This window comes from Choloepus didactylus, chromosome 13, assembly GCF_015220235.1.
Source record: "Choloepus didactylus isolate mChoDid1 chromosome 13, mChoDid1.pri, whole genome shotgun sequence".
In the NCBI taxonomy this organism is placed as follows: domain Eukaryota; kingdom Metazoa; phylum Chordata; class Mammalia; order Pilosa; family Megalonychidae; genus Choloepus; species Choloepus didactylus.
Genome location: NC_051319.1, coordinates 61910077 through 61924667, shown reverse-complemented (window position 1 = coordinate 61924667; position 14591 = coordinate 61910077). Strand labels below are relative to the sequence as shown.

The 14591-nt window shown below is 36.3% G+C and overlaps 1 pseudogene; it reads left to right on the top strand.

Moving 5' to 3' along the window:
* The first annotated feature begins 9984 nt into the window (after positions 1-9984).
* Positions 9985-11040, top strand: LOC119507724 (annotated as a pseudogene).
* The last annotated feature ends 3551 nt before the right edge of the window (positions 11041-14591 follow it).

Below are 14591 nucleotides of genomic sequence, written 5' to 3'. Positions count from 1 at the left end.
AGGATTAAGACCCACTCTGAATGAGGTGAGGCACATCTTATGTTAAGATCCTATTAACCAAAAGATCTTACCTACAATGGGTCCACACCCACAGGAATGGATTAACTTTAAGAACATATTTTTCTGAGGTCCACTCAGCTTCAAACTACCACAGGTACATATATATCTAGGACCTTTATATCTTGATAAATTGACTCTTTTCTCATTATAAAATGTCTCTCTTTAGATCTGGTAATATCCCCTTTCATAAAATAATTTGTCCAATTTTAACATAGCAACTCCAGTTTTCTTCAGGTAAGCATTTGAATGTCATATCTTTCTCTAGACTTTTATTTTAACATGTGTTTTTAAATTTAAATTGCATATTTTTGTTGCAAGAATATACCTATATCTAGTTTTTTATCCATTATTATATTTGCTGCCTTTTAGTTAGAGACTATACCATTTACATTTAAACTATATTAGTATGACTGGTTTAAATCTGCCATGTTGCTATTTGTTTTCTATATTTCATATTTTTTTCTCTGTTCAATATTTCCTATTTTTCTGTCTTTTCTTGCATTATTTAATTGTTATTTAGCAGTTTATCCAATGTCTGATTTTGGCTTATTAGCCATATACCTATTCCTTTAATTTTTTAGTAGTTGCTCTAGGGTTTATGATAGGCATTTGTCACTTATCATGGTTAGAGGTAAAGAATATGTCTATTATTCTAACTGTGGTGATGAGTTCATGGTACATACATATGTCAAAAGTTATCAGGCTGTATACTTCAAATATGTTCAGCTTATTGCATGTCAATTATACCTCAATAAATCAGGTTTTTTTTTTTAAAGAAGAGGAAGAAAAATGTGAGGGTGATCAGCACTAGTATTTCAATAGGGTAGTTAGTCTATTGGATTGTAAGAAGTATTGACTAGAGAAGATATCTTACTCAGTACAAAATTTTATATATATATATGTATCTGTGTGTGTGTGTGTAATACTGTTGAATTTTTCTTCTCTCTGGGAAATTGGAACATATTTGTTTAAGATCTAAGCTAAATGTCTGAAACATCACAAGTAATTTTTGAAGTGTTGGTGCCTCTAACATAAAAGAAAACTTAAAAGAAAAAATGACCAAAAGATCATAATCTAAAGGGCCCAAAAACTTAAACACTCAACTGTGAAGATCCCATTCCTAAATGTGTTCTCTTATCTACATTACTTTCATCTGTTCTATTTTTCTCTTATTTTTCCTCAATCATGCTTTAGAATATAGGTTGATGATTTTTTTTTTTTTCTGCAAAGGGCCAGAGTGTAAATATTTTAGGCTTTGCAGGCCACCTATAGCTTCTGCCTCATATTCTTCTTTGATTTTATAAAAAAATTTATTACTATTTTCTAAGATATATAACGCTTTAAAAATGTGAAAAAAAAATCTTACCTTGGGGGTTGAACAGAAACAGTCTTCAGGCTATAGTATGTCAAACCTTGCTTTAGAATAAATTGCTTTTTGACTTCATATAGGACCTCATTAATTCCTATAAGCCATAAGCATATCAAAGTCCAATTTATTGCCAAATAAATACCAATATAAATATTATACAATAATGCCTCTTTTATGGGAAGCTGTGTTTTTTTAAAATTTGCATTGAAGTGATATTTAGAAAGGCTAAGAAAGTATCTAAGAACATTTATATTGTAGTTATTTACATAGAAAACAAATATTTTGAAAACTATCTCACCCATCCTCATTTTAATTGGGTGACTGTGTCAGCATCATTATTCATTTATTTAGCAAATGTGTATTGAACATCTAAATTGTACACTTATTACGCAGTGGGGAACAAGATAGATATGATCTCTACCATGATAGCATTTATTTCCAATGAAACTGAGAGATGATGAAGAAATAGATAAGTGCAGACTATGAAAAGTGAAGGAAGTCAGCATAACAAATAACATTAGACAGAAAGAGTAGCTTCTATGAAGAAATTATGTTGAAGCTTAGAGCTAAAGGTGGAAGAAAATGCAAAATTTTGAGACATGGGGCAAAGAATCCCAAGCCAGAGATGATCAAGTGAAAAGATTTCAAATAGAAACTGGTTGGTGCTTTAGAAGAATTATCATGAGGCCCATTGTCTAAAGCAGTGAGCATAAGCAAGCAGCATGAAATAAGTCTAAGGAGGTAATTGGGAATAAAACCATTTAAGGGCTATGGACAATGAAAAAAATTTGGATTTTACTCTAAATGCAACCTGAAACAATTAAAGCATTTAAATCAGAGAAGTGACAAAATTGGCTTGTGTTATATAAAGACCACCCACACTGCTACTTGGAGAAGAGACTAGAGAGAAAGAGTGAGAGAGAAGGACCAGCTGATATAGTCCCAGGTGAGAGGTGACAATGGTTTGGAACAGGTCAGTGGCAGAGGATGAAAAGGGATGAACAAACATGGGAAGTGGAGCAAAGGGAAGATTGATGTCTCTGTCTATTTGCATATTGATGGGAATGTTCCAGGAGAGACAACTAATAACAGCAAGAAGAAATAACAAAAGATTCAAATCACTTCAGAACGAATTAATTTACATTATTTTATTAAACATACATTTTTAAAATTACAGCATGATGGGGGAATGTTTTTAGTTGTTTAAATTCATGCAAAATTTAGAAGAGGAGTCTAAAAACAAATCATAAACTCATCCCTGTCTTCAACTTTTTTTTTACATTTTTATTTTGAAATAAATTCAAAGTTATAGGAACAGTTGGAAAAAACAATACAAACACCATACACAGAACTCCAGCATTCCCTGACACCACCCCCCGATACCCTGATCCACTAACTTTAACACGTGTCAGACTGCTATTTCTTTCCCTCCCTCCCTTTCTCCCTATCATTCATCATCTATTGCTCTGTCTTCTGAACATATGAGAGCTAGCTGCACACATCCTTGAACAAACACTATAATTCACATATACAATTCCCATGAACAAGAACATTCTTTTATACAATCCCATTAAGCGCAGCTAAGAAGTACAAGAGATTCAACGATACAGAGCTTATATTCTATATTTTCTTTTCCTTATGTCTCAACTGTGTCCCTTTGAGCCTCCTGTCCTCCATCCTCAGGTCCCATCCAGGGTCATCCTCGGCATTCAATTGTATTCTATTTAGAGTGTCTTTTTTTTTTTTCCTCAATTGTGGAAACATATATACAGCCTAAATCTTCCCATTCCACCCCCTCCCTAGCCTTCCATTAGTGGGATTAATCACATTTAGAATGTTGTAATGCTATTGCCTTCCCACCATCCATTACTAGAAATTTCCCTTCACCTCAAACAGCAACACTACACTCATTTCTTAACTCCCCGTTGCCCCTTCCCCCATTTCTCTTAACCCATACTCTACTTTTCATCTCTATGGTCATATTCTCTGATAATTTCTTTGTGTTTACTGTGGGGCTTAAAATTAAACTCTTAAATCCATAACAATCTTGTTTTTCTTTGATACCAACTTAATTTCAATAGGACACATAAACTATGTACCTATACTCCTCATTCCCCCCCCCTTTATATAGTTCTTGTCAAAAATTACATATTTTACATTGAGTTCAAACCACTGATTTGTTATTAGAGTTTGTGTATTTTATATCATGTAGGAAGTAAATAGTGGAGTTACAATTCAAAAATTATTGACTTCTATTTGTATTCCATTGTGTTCAGAGAATGTGCTTTGAATATGTTCAATTTTTTTTTTTAATTTATTGAGGCTTGTTTTATGTCCCAGCATATGGTCCATTCTGGAGAAAGATCCATGATCACTAGAGAAAAATGAGTGTCCTGATGATTTGGGATGTAAGGTTCCATACATGTCTGTTAAAATTCTCTGTATCTCTTTCCCCTTTCTTTGTTTCTCTGTCAGTAGGGCTCCCTGTAGTATCTGAAGTAGGGCAGATATTTTATTGGCAAACTCTTTCAGCATTTGTTTGTCTGTGAAAAATTTAAGCTGTCCTCAAATTTGAAGGAGAGTTTTGCTGGATAAAGTATTCTTGGTTGGAAATTTTTCTCTCTCAGAATTTTAAATATGTCATGCCACTGCCTTCTCGCCTCCATGGTGGCTGCTGAGTAATCACAACTTCGTCTTATGTTGTTTTCTTTGTATGTGGTGAATTGCTTTTCTCTTGCTCCTTTCAGAACTTGCTCCTTCTCTTCAGTATTTGAGAGTCTGATCAGAATATGTCTCGGAGTGGGTTTATTTGGATTTATTCTATTTGGAGTTAGCTGGGCATTTATGCTTTGTGTATTTATATTGGCAGAAGGTTTGGGAAGTTTTCCCCAACAATTCCTTTGAATACTCTTTCTAAACCTATATCCTTCTATTCCCCTTCTGGGACACCAATGAGTCTTAAATTTGGATGTTTTATTTTATCTATCATATCCCTGAGATCCGTTTCAATTTTTTTGATTTTTTCTCCATTCTTTCTTTTCTTCTTTCATTTTCTGATCTGTGGACTTCTAGGACACTGAGTCATTGTTCATCTTCCTCTAATCTTGTATTATGAGTATCCAGAGTCTTTTTAATTTGGCCAACAATTTCTTTTACTTCCATAAGATCTTCTTTTTTTTATTTAATCTTGCAATTTCTTCTTTATGCTCTTCTAGGATCTTCTTTATGTCCCTTTTATCTTGTTCCATGGTCTTCATGTCTTTTATATCCTGTGCCATGTTTTCATTCCTCAATTGTGATTGTTTGATTAATTGTGCCAAGTACTGTGTGTCTTTTGATTTGGGTGTTTTGGTTTGAGTCTCCATATCATCTGGTTTTATTATAGCATTAAGATTTTCTGTCATTTTTGGCCTCTTGGCATTCGCTTTGCTTGATAGGGTTCTTTCAAGTTGTAAAAAAAAAAAAAAAAAAAGCCAGTCTAATTTTTCAGAAATACAAGTTGGTGGCATACACTTTCTCCAACTAACTAGCAGATGGCATCTGCGAGTCAGCTATACCCCTCAAGTCAGTTCTCCCCAGCTCTGTCTCTGCGGTGTGTGGGAAATGATTTTTGTGGGGTTCAATTGGTGAACTCAGTTTGGGTTTGTTGTTGGAGATGCTGCCCTGAACGTGGTGCGTGTGCTGGGTGGTCAGGGAGGCAGGGTCACTTTAATATTCAAACCTCCCAGGTGTTCCTGGAGATTCAAGGCTGCTGCAAGAGTCTAAGCCCTCATTTCAGTTCTGCCCCAGACCCTCTCTGTCGCTGACCCACAAACCACCTGCATTGATGTAGCGTGCCTGGGTTTTCCAAGTGGGCCTCCCTTCTCAGCTGTGATCTTCCAGGACCTCTGCTGAGGGAAGGCTGTACTACATCACTACTGCGCATCATCCCTCAAGGGAAGCCCTGGGCCACTGGGCCATGCAGGGGCGCTCTCTGCCTGATGCAAAGATTAGCCTTAATTCTTGACTGGTGTATGTTCTGAATGAAAGGCAGGTAGTAGAGCTGGGCCCCACCCCTTTCCTCTTAGAGAAGATAGAGGCCTTAGGGGAGGTCATTAGCATTTCAATGGTCTCTCTCTGCTGTGCCACACCCCTGTCTGGGTCACAGAACTGGAAACTGAAAATGTCCAAGGCTTTCCTCCACTGAGTCGAAAAAGGAACACAGGTAGTCTGAGGTGACCCTCCGGCTTTCCAAGGTCAGTCATCACCCAAAGCCTCTGTCTACTTGTGTGGGATTTGTACCATCGTTGTGAGCAGTTCACACTCACTAATTAAAACCCCCAGTTGGAGCTCAGCTGAGCTTGCTGGGGAGAAAGTTTCTCTCTGGCACCACGAGGCTTTGTAGCTTGGGCTGTGGGGGAGGGGGTCTCCTGATTTGGATCTGCAGTTCTTACTTACAGATTTTATGCTGTGATCTCAGGCATTCCTCCCAATTCAGGTTGGTGTATGATGAGTGGATGGTCATGTTTGTCCCCCCACAGTTATTCCGGATTATTTACTAGTTGTTCTGGTTTTTTTTCAGTTGTTCCCAGGGGACTACTTACCTTCCACTCCCTCCCTATGCTGCCATCTTGAGATCCACCTCTCCTGTCTTCAACTTTTAATTCATTAAACATTAAGTACTTGCTATGTGCCAGCCCATATCCTAGATACTGAGAATACAAGGATGGATATATATGAATCTTTACATCTATGAAACTTATACTTCTAATATTACTAGTCATTATATCAGTGAAATATTTATGATTAACTCATATTTTTCCTTATAACTTTCTGTTATGTCTAACCATGCAAAGAAATGTGACATTTTAAAATTTCACAAGGACTCTTCCTTTTCTTCCTCTTCCTTTTTTCCTTCCTGAATAATTTTGATTCCAAACTCATAAGTGAAGTAGAAACATGGTACAGCTGCCCTGGCCAGGAGTGGGGACTGTATGATGGCCCAGACTGGGTTTTTGGAACCAAGCAAGATAGGAGGGCATCCAAGGAGAAGTCAGCATGACAGTGGCATGTAGGAAGTCAGAGTTAAAGCAGACTGAATAGAGTATCCATACTTTGGTAGAGTCCAGTGTAGAGGGTTAGATCTCATCAAGCAGGATGAGGCAAGAATCCACATTTGAGGGCCTTCTGCTGAAGGATTTTAGTTCAAGTTCAAAAAAGAAGATGTCCACAAGAGGACTGATCCACAAGAGGGAAACGATATCCACAAAAAGCGGTTGATCCTCTCTGTGGAACCAGCCCAGCATGGGGGTGTGAGAGCTTGAGCAGGACGAAGAAAGAGTCCATGTATAGGGCAGCCAAGTGTGGAGATTCAGAGCTCAGTGGGGCAAGCAGTGCATCCATGTGGGTGACAGCCTGGCAAAAGGAATCAGAGCCTGAGCAGGGCTGCCGAAGACATCCATGAGACAACACAGCCAAATGCAGTGGGGCAGCCCCCAGAAGCTAGATGAAGAGGACCTAGTTCAAAAGTGTTAGAAGGTCATCTACATGTGGGGGAAAAGGTAGCCATGAAGAAAAAGATATGGATTACAGATAGGGGGATTGATCAAGTTAGAAAAATATTAGCAATATTGGGTTCCAAATTTCTATTCTCAGAGGAGGAATTGAAGGGGAAAAACCAGAAGGAACTTTAATACTATTGAATTAAAAATATCAGTTGACCTCTTGGAATACAATCTTTGTGGTTAAACTAGAAAGGAACATGGAGTACATAGATGGTACATATGATGTACATATAGATCCATTTAGTGTATACATGTGCCCATATCTGTCTACTGGGATATGCAACATCCCAAGACAATGAGAACCTCTAGCATCTAGATTGTGGTTTCTGAATATGTTCTCCACCAAAAGGAAAGAGGGTTCCTTGGAGCTATGGCTAATTACAACAGCTGGGGGAGGGAAAGTACAAAATGAAGAACACTCTAAAAAAGAACAAACAAAAAATTAATAGAAAGCTGTCCATAATCTGTGGTCAAAGTCATGAAATTCAAGAAATTAATTGAGAAACTATTCAGACTAAGACATCAAAGGACACACTACAACTAATACAAAGTTGATTCTGAACTGGATACTTTTTGCTGTGAAGGGAATTTTATTGAAAACAATTGGTGAAATATGAATGGAGTATGAGGATTAGACAATAGTATGAATCAATGAAAAGGTTCCTTATTTGCAATGGTTCAATCATGGTTATGTAGGAGTATTCTGGGCCTGAAATGGTGAGGCATCAGGTAAGCACTTACTTTCAAATGGTTTAGGAAAAAAACTCTTGTATGATGCTTGCAACATTTCTGTAAGTTTGAGAATGTTTCAAAATTAAAATAATAAAGAATATATACTGCAGGTTTGGGTCATTATTTAAAAATAAAACAGGCTATTTGATTAATAATGGTTCCTCCATTCATTCATTCAGTTTTATCCACTTGGTTCATTTATGTATCTTTCGCCTATTTATGCAACTTATTTTAAACTACTCTGTGTTAAAGGCAGTGTGGGATAGTCATATGATTTGTATAAATTTTTACATTTAATCATTAGCAACATCCCTGCATGGTGTGAATTATTATTCTAATTTACATATGTAAATAATGCTCCAAAGCGTATAAGTGTTGAAGCCCATGTACCATGTAGGAGAGCCTGAGTTCAATTTCAAACCTGAGGGACTCCACTCAGGAAACTGTTAACTTTGACTCAATGAAAAAATTTAAAAAGCCAAATCATTTATCCTTTCAGTTAAGTGGTCATTTAACTAATATTTTGGTGTTATATAAATACACCTTAAAACCATAGCACCATTAATCTGCTTTTCTCAACCATTATTGTTGCATAAGAATTCCAAGAAAGAACAAAAATACCAGGTAAAAATGTTACTTGGAACTCAGCATAAGGATTCTATTGGGTCATACAAACTATATCAATCATATTTGGGTCCATATCTCTTACTAACTGCTGAGTCCCAACAGTTCTGAAAGTGTTGCTAAGATGACCAGGCAAAGACATCTACAGGAATATGGACGGGATTCTCAAGAAAATTAGAAGAGGATGATGGGTCCACTATGTGAGTCAAAAGAGGCTCAGCTGCAACAAATAAACGATCTCAAAGATATTGTGTCTTCCTATAAGAAAGAAATTATCAAGTGATATCAAATATTTGTCAGGGGACTAGAAAATGAGATGTAAATTGTTATTAACCAGATTTCTAAAGTGAAATATACTAAGAGTATGAGAATGACTACACTTTCTAGGCAACCAGTGCAGCAGGAAATGTGGGTAGGCTTGAGACCCAGGGAATACACAGAGGGTTGGTGGACGAGGGTGAAATGCTGTGTGGAGTGTGAAGAGCTCTCCCCCAGTGACCCATTAACCTTCAGTAAATGACCAGAAAAAATCATGGTGTGGTTGGTACTGTTGGTGTGGTTTGAGATCTTGGGGAAGCTGGCAAGAGTCAAAGAATGGTACCAGTCCATCCATGGAGCAGAAGTTGTAGGAGGGCCCTACAGCTATACAGGTTTAGAAATTGCGAGTTTCAGGACAAGTCTCCTTAAATACCCAAGGAACAAGAAAGATTCAAGGGGCCTTATGATATAAAAAGTGGTCTATATACTTCATCAAATGTCAGTGTCAATACTTGTTCAATGGAGGGTGGGGTCAGGGGAGGAGCTGAGAATAGAGTATGATCATTCAAATTTTCAGTTTTTTGAAATGTGCTTGAATTTTTTTGTAAATTTCCCTTACATGTAATTTTTGCAAAGAAATTATTAAACATAACTGAATAACATCAATATAGCTATGCATTTAATATGCATGTGATATAAGTAACATCACACACATATATATCTTTATTTTTGTGCATATACATGCATCCCCATATGTAGTATGTATGTAGTAAGACTGAACTTACATGGTAAAGTCTCATTTTATGGTGAATTAGGTTCTACCAATGAGGAATCAAAAAGGTCCTTAGAAATACTTTAGAAAGCTGTCACATTTAAAACACACCAACCATTCTTCATTAATAGCAAAAAATAAATGTTCCTCCATTATGAATAAATAGATCATTATTTCTTTGGTTGACAGCCATATACAGTTGGCTGGCATTTTTGTATCTTTAAACAGGAAAATACACTTAGCTTGGGGGCAGGGGCGGTGGGGGGGAGATGGGGTTATAGTGAGACATGATTTTCACAACCTAAGCTACTGTTGGATAACAGATTCCCAGCTCCCATTCCCCACTCACCCATAAAGGGAACTAAGAGAATTATCTGCGTTATTTATATTATCATAATTTCTCTTCTTCAGAGGCAAGTATGTAAATATAGATTCACATAAATTAAATGAATATGAGAAGACTATACTCCCTGAGTATGTGTCTGTATGTATGGATTTTGTCAGATGTCACAGAGTAGTCTATGAAAATCAATGAAGAAAAACCTTTTGAGAGTACTCAGGCTCACCATATTGCACAGCAGCACCTATGGCAGTGGTGGCTTGTCCCGGCTGGGGCAGGAACCTCAATGTCTCAGGCTGTGCAGACAAATGACACTCAACCATTAAGCAAAACATGGGAACTCAGTTTTATAAGAATTACAGCAAACACCTTAGGAGGCAATAACGGATGGCCTGGAAATTGTAGTTTCACCTTGAAGTCTTACACAGTGAATTAATGTGCCCAGTTTGTTTGGATATGTTGAAGAACACCATGACTTCAAAAGCATGTTTGCATGGTCTTTGTGCAGACTGCATTATCACAGCCCTCAAAAGTGGAACAAAGAATATTCTACCTGTCGGTAAAAAGCTAGTTTCCAAAAGATCGCTAACACCAGACCCAAACTTTGATGCACTCATCAGCAAAATTTATCCATGTCATGATGATTATGAAGCTCAACAATAGAGAGTATTAGCCAGGATCAACAAGCACAATATACAGCAAGCACTCAGTCACAGCACTGAGGAAGGACTGAAGATACAGGCCATGAACAGGCTACAGTGAGTCAAGAAAGAACAAATTGAAAATGGTAGTGGAGCAGAAGATAATGGTGACAGTTCTCACTGTAGTAATGCATCCACACATAGCAATCAGGAAGCAGGACCTAGTAACAAATGGACCAAATCATCTGATGATTCTGGGTTTGAGCTTGATAATAACAGTGCAACAGTGTCAATGGATCCAGTAATGGATGGTGCTAGTGAAATTGAATTAGTATTCAGACCTCATCCCACATTTCTGGAAAAAGATGACAGTGCACAAACAAGATACATAAAGACTTCAGGCAACACCGTTGTTGATCACTTATACAAACATTTGGCTGTGAGGTTAGCTTTAGAAGTAAACGAGAATCAAACCAGATGAACCTTGCTACAGACAGTGAGAAGCAACATACTATTTACATAATAACAGCACTGGCCAGTTCACTGTATTAAATGGCTTTTTTTCTTTGGAACTGGTCAGTGAGAAATACTGGAAAGTGAACAAACCCATGAAACTTTATTATGCACCCACAAAGGAGCACAAACAAGCATTTCCTAAAAACAATTCTGAGAATGAACTTTTTTATAGCCTATTTCTTTAATATTAAAGACATACTCTCATTACTTTTATGGACAGAATTTTGGATATGTTGTTCAGTTTTCTTTCTGAGTCAGACTTGTTTACACTATTAGAGTTTTTTCCTTTTAATTTAAGATTATCTCTTTGGAAAAACTGCAATTATTTTGTACTTCTTCTTTCCTTTAAAAAAAATCTCAGTTGTGTATTTTTGGAGTATGGTTCCATTTAGAACCTTCTTCTGACCCAGGAATTTTTCATAGTTCTTTATTCTTAAGTGAAAATTCAGTTTGCCATCCTTCTCCCTGTGCCCTTAAAAATAAGTTTTTCGGACCACAGAATGTTAAATAACATGTATGGCGACTTTTTTCCTCCAGAGTCTTGTATATTTATAGTTTTCTATATAAATTATAGTGTCTTCATGAAGACCAAGGCTCAAGTTTACTGTGCTTAAAAATTACAATTCTCATATGATTATTAATTTCATGATATTTTCTTCCATAATATCTCATTTTAAAAAGAGGTTCTTTCTGAACTTATGTCCAATGTCATGCAGTGTTACTTTTTTCCCATTTTTTCTTGTAATAATTTTAGAATTTCTTGTCCTGGGGAAGAGCATCCAAACATTCATTTACAGATTTCACTGGAAAAAGAAAAATTAAATTGGTTTTATGTAGTCTTCATGTGTGTATCTAAAGAGGGCTTTTTTTTTTTTTGTATTCTACTGTTGCTTCATTTCCTTAATTATGTGTGTTTGATGTTTTTGCCTCTTAAAATACCAGAGATATGAAGATTTGCACTTTAGCCTTGATGAAAAGTACTAGATGTCTTCACATCTTCTCTATTCATTTCTTACTGGTAGCCACATAAGTTTCAAGAATAACATGGCACATAGAAGTAACAATAGGAAAAAAAATTTTGCTTCTGTTTGAAAAGTGTGTTCAGCATTTTGGGTTGCCATATCAGTCTATAAATTTGGTGCTCTGCTGATTATACTCTAGAGAAGAAGGTTAACAGAGCTTGACCCTTGCCTTGATACATAGTGAAAGATAATCTGTAGGAGAATACCAAGAAGTAGGGTAAAGTCATTCAATTGTTCTTAATTCAGTTTTATGTGGAGAGTTGAGGAAAATAGTCTTGGGTGTTTGGAGCCAGAGAGCTTTATTCTGGCAGGTCAGTTAAGATTGACTTGTATATTATTTTTCATCTCTGTCCTGATTTTACTGGTATGTTTCCAAGTTTATATGACCACAGTATTTGCGAAGATATATTTGCCTTGAAAATTAATCTTTAAAGGGTTTTTGATGGGGGTGACTAGTCCTCCAGTATCATTGTAATTAAAGCCTACCTGGTCATTGTAAATATTTATCTGTCAATTCTTACAGATTAGGGACAGCTTGATGTTTTAAATCTTCAGCCCAGTATGAAAATTTCAAAGGCTTATTCAATTTTTTACCATTTTAATGAAAATATTTAAAATCTGTTTTTACAGGGTTTTTTTTTTTTTGGGGGGGGGGTGATCTGTGCCATGGTATTTGAAAACCACCAAAAAGTAAGGGAAATTTTGTATTCAATTTCTTTTTTGGTATAATGTTAAATTGTATAGATTATTAATGCATGTCCACTGAATATAAACCTGGCTTTGTGCTATAACTGCTTAGATTTTATTGGTGACAATAGATAGTGGTTGCATTAAATAACTAAATTCCCATTGTGATCATTAGTTGAAATTTTGTCTTTAAAGCAAGAAGTTATTTGTGAATGTAAGCTTTGTGCTTAGAGAATATATGTGCATTTATCTGTCAGTATGGAAGGATGTAAACACTTTACATCATTAGTGAATTCATTGGATGTGTAATCCTTTGCAAAATACAATTATAGGTATTTGATAGAACAAAAAATGTATATATATCAGGAGGAGCATTGGTTAAAAAAAAAAGAATTTTACCTTGCCAGTCACTTAAAAAAATTGTTATTTGGTGCCAATCCAATATTGTGTGCCAAGTTGTATGATAGGTCTCTGACCTAAAGAAGTGTTTTTCTGTTGTTGTTGTTTGCTTTTGTTTTTGTTTTTGCTTTTGTTTTTTTTATGTGAGAACACAACAGCCAAGAGAGAGAGAAAGAAAGAGAGCAAGAGAAGGAGAGGGGGAGAGGATGGAAGGGAAGCTGACTAAAGGAAAGAAACTATATTTTCTAATCAAACAGAGATACACCTTAACTTTGTCCGTTAATATTTATAAGTTGCATTTGATTTTTAAAATCTTAACATGTTTCTTAATTCAATAAATCTAGAAATTGTGTAGGCTTATTAAGCATTCATGGAAATAAAACATCTGAAAAAAGAACCATATTAAAAAATAGAATAGGCAGTGGGCTAACTAGGATTAAATTGAGCACATCTGGGTACAGAATTGATAAACAAAGTAAGTTCATTGCTAAAAATGCTTGTGTGTGTGTATGTAACACAATCACCACACTATTCAGGCAACCTATTGTATTGGAAAAATATGTCTTTGAAATTAAGCTACAGATACAAAATTCTTATTCTCTATAAGAAAAAAAAAAAAAAAAATCCCAATTGGAATTCTCTCTGAAACCTAATCCCTTTCATTTTCCTCCTGCAGTCCCACAGAGCAATTCTCCATTCAACAACTCCAAGACTCATACAAATTCTCCTGAGGGTAATGGATGGTTATTAAATCACTGCTGAGTCACATCTATGTTCCTTTCACAGAGATGCAGAGACAAGCCCTATGACTGGTAACTGTGTGAAAGTTGCTGGCTCTGGTTCAGTAATTCCACAGATGTCAAATCCATCTTATTTCTTGTGGAGAATATGAGAGACAGAGATGGAAAAATCTGCTACCAGTGTGTGTGCGTGCGTGTGTGTGTGTGCGCGCGCGCGCATGTGTGTAACCTAAATGTTAGCTGGGGTCTTTCTAGCCCTTGGCAGCGTGACAAGACTACTGTAAAATTCTGGTGCAGAAAAACTTAAAGCCTCACTAAATTTCTGCTAAGCCCTGAAAATTTGCCACCTATCTCCCATTGCCATGGTTTTAAACAAGTTTTCTTTTTTTCACATCACCTTTCCTTTTCATCCCAAATATGGGTGTCCACAAAATTCTCAATAAGTGTATACGAATTTTAGTAAGTTTACTGGCAATGAAAAAGTCTGGAGAGAAGGCAGGCCTATACCTACCTGCACTCAAGATTTCATACATTCTTCTCTCATCTCTCTTTTCCCTATGCCCTCCTCCCACTCAAGTTTCAAAACAAAAATTCTCATCAGCTGGAGAATAGTTTCATCATCCTCTCCAAAAATGTAGGTATTATCTGACACCCAGGCTTACAATGACTCAAATTCTATCCTAAGTGACCTCATAGATAATTTATTCTCAAACAAATACACTGTGCCTTCTAGGAGGAATTCTGGTAAATAGAATGTTCTCAACCTCACTTCCGGTGACACTCATGTGCCCAGTATAAATATAAAAATCTGCAAGTGCATGATATCTACCAAGCATCTTCTGGAAAACCAAGTAATCTCACAACAGGCTGAGGAGAGTCAAGAAAAAA